This window comes from Aplysia californica, unplaced genomic scaffold (assembly GCF_000002075.1).
Source record: "Aplysia californica isolate F4 #8 unplaced genomic scaffold, AplCal3.0 scaffold00885, whole genome shotgun sequence".
Classification (NCBI taxonomy): domain Eukaryota; kingdom Metazoa; phylum Mollusca; class Gastropoda; order Aplysiida; family Aplysiidae; genus Aplysia; species Aplysia californica.
The window spans coordinates 10,620-13,430 of NW_004798155.1; positions in this window are offsets into that span (position 1 = coordinate 10,620).

A 2,811-nucleotide genomic window follows, 5' to 3' on the forward strand; every position below is an offset into this window, starting at 1 on the left:
TGGGGGTGGTTTGTCGAACTATTATTCCTTCTTCTTCTTCTTGCTAGTTTTGTTCTTGTTCTTGTTCTTGTTCTTGTTTTTCTTTTTCGTATTCTTTTTGGTCGTGGACCTCTTCTTGTTTTTGTCATTGTTGTTCATTTTCAAAAGATAATTTTTCGGTTCATCCTACAATCTCTCCTGGGGTTTTTTCAGACTCGCAGCTAGAATTATTTTTAAACCCCATGACGTCATGGTATATGCACTCTGCATTATTTAGCAAAATTTGATCATTTTTTTGGGCATGATTTCTGATTATTTTCCTTTATCATTCTTTGTTAAAATTAACAGAATCGCATAATTCCACATTTTTAGGCTCAGTTTTCAAAATTTCAGAATTTTTTGGGCAAAAAACCGCGGAGACAGCATGACGTCATGGTATATGCAGGTATGTAGCAGCAGATGGCATCAGTTCCTGGCGCCAGAGCTGTTGCTATAAATACATTTCTGCCAGGGCTTAAAGGTCCCTCACGGCACAGTGGCCAAACTAACCATGTCCAACTAACAGTCTCCACGAGATGTCTTCACGGGTGGTGATGTCGGCTTTGTATCTCGGTGGGCTTGTGGGAAATTGCGTGTGAGATTGTGTGTGGGTGTGTGTGAAATTGTGTGCGGGTGTGTGTGAGATTGAGAGTGTATGTGTGAGATTGTGTGTGGGTGTGTGTGAGATTGTGTGTGGGTGTGTGTGTGTGAGATTGTGATTGTGTGTGGGTGTGTGTGAGATTGTGTGTGGATGTGAGTGAGATTGTGTGTGAGACTGTGTGTGGGTGTGAGTGAGATTGTGGGTGTGTGTGAGATTGAGATTGTGTGTGGGTGGGTGTGAGATTGTATCATGTGGATGTGTGTGAGATTGTATGTGGATGTGTGTGAGATTGTATGTGGATGTGTGTGAGATTGTATGTGGATGTGTGTGAGATTGTATGTGGATGTGTGTGAGATTTATGTGGGTGTGTATGTGTGGAGCGTGGTGCGCTCAGTCATCGGGCGGATGACCCTTCACTACCTCAGAATCACATAGCTCTATCTGCTCAAGTACCTAATTTAGAGATATTTGACGCCCAAATGTTTTAGCTTCACAAGGTGTCACCATTTTCTTAATGCAATACTTTGAATATTGTGAAAACGAGGCCCAACAGAAAAATTCTAATGATATTGACAGAGCAGATAGAGATTTAATTTCTGACATCATGATTTTATTAACTAAAAAAAGCCAAAAATGTCAGATAGAACTTTGTTATTCTGAAGTAGCGACGTGTTGGAGATTTTCTCTGGGGTTGGTCAAGGTCGTCTTCTGTGACTTTTTTGCGTTCTTTTTAGTTTTGGCAAGAGTTTTACGGCACTTGCAACACAACACAGGTCATGTAATGTGTATTGCTTTTTCGAGTATGCATCTATATAACTTTAAAGGTTTTGTAATTAATTTGATCCATATGGTTGAATGGCGTATCTGATGTGATATGTACATGTTACCAACTTTACTTCTCTTTTCATATTGAATAATAATGAGAGTAATCTATATTGTAAAATGTTATGTATACCTGCATGTGTTTTTATGTTTTTACGTTTCTTTTAAGTTGCCGGTGGTTTCTGGTCGGCAAAAAAATTAAACTCTATGTTTTAGACAGACTCAGTTACGTCACTGCAGAAAGACGGATACCCTTATTACACCCCCTGTCTTCCTTTTTACCCGTAAAAAAAAATTGAACAACTTCTACGAGAAAGGCAATGAGCTGTCTCTTACACCAGAAGTACTGTTAATCAATCGCTCCTTAATCGATTGCAAGAGTTAAGAAATCACAAATCACGTGAGGTTCTAGACTGGCCCACCCAGGTGAATGAACATATTAACCAAAAACAGACAGACCAGAAACTGATATCGAACGTGACCACTTTTACCTAACATTTAAATGTGTAACGTACACAGGGAAATTCGTGTGCACTTTTGTCGGAAGAGCTCGAAAAAGACGCATCAATACACTAAGTGACAATTACGAAATCTTGCAGTAATCATTTCCGCTATAACTATAATATAAAAAAAGAATTACAACAAATACATCAAAATGTAGCTTTGCGTTTGGCCCAAACTCTTTAAACGAAAAACCCGCGATTTATTCGACGGTGATAAACCTATTAATTCTGAGTACATCACAGGATTTGGGACCATTCGCCTCAGATGATTCCCTGGGTATGTGTGTGTGTGTGTATGTGTCTTGAGGGAGTATTTGTTTCTGCCGTATCAATTTCTTCCCGAGGCGTGTACGGGAGTAATCAATTACAAACTATCAATGATGGCATTTTCCGAGACACCTGAAATGGAAGTACGGTAAACATTCTGGATACACATCGCCAGGATCTGCTGCAAGCCAAAAGTCGATGTTTCTTCGAGTACTGGGGGTTTTCAACTCACGGATCTTCCCTCCAAATAAACATGGGAGTTAGGACTAGTTAGAGTGTTTACACGGCAGAAGATATTCGGAGACGTCTCCGGTGAGCACCCAGAAACTATTCGGAGACGCACTCCCGCACTCAGATGCACTGCTAAGGGGCGTCAAACTGCGTATTGTTAGCTGCAGATCATATAATATATAGCTACTAAAACAGTCGCACATCAATTATTTTCAAGAAAGTTTCAAACCTAAATTCAAAATATCAAATTATGAGTTAAGACAGGGGGTGTTCCCTGTAACTAAGGCACAACGCATTTTGATTGGTCTATCTCCGTCGGAGACGTCTCCGGATAGATACTGCGGTTTGCACACATCACGCGTCTGGTTG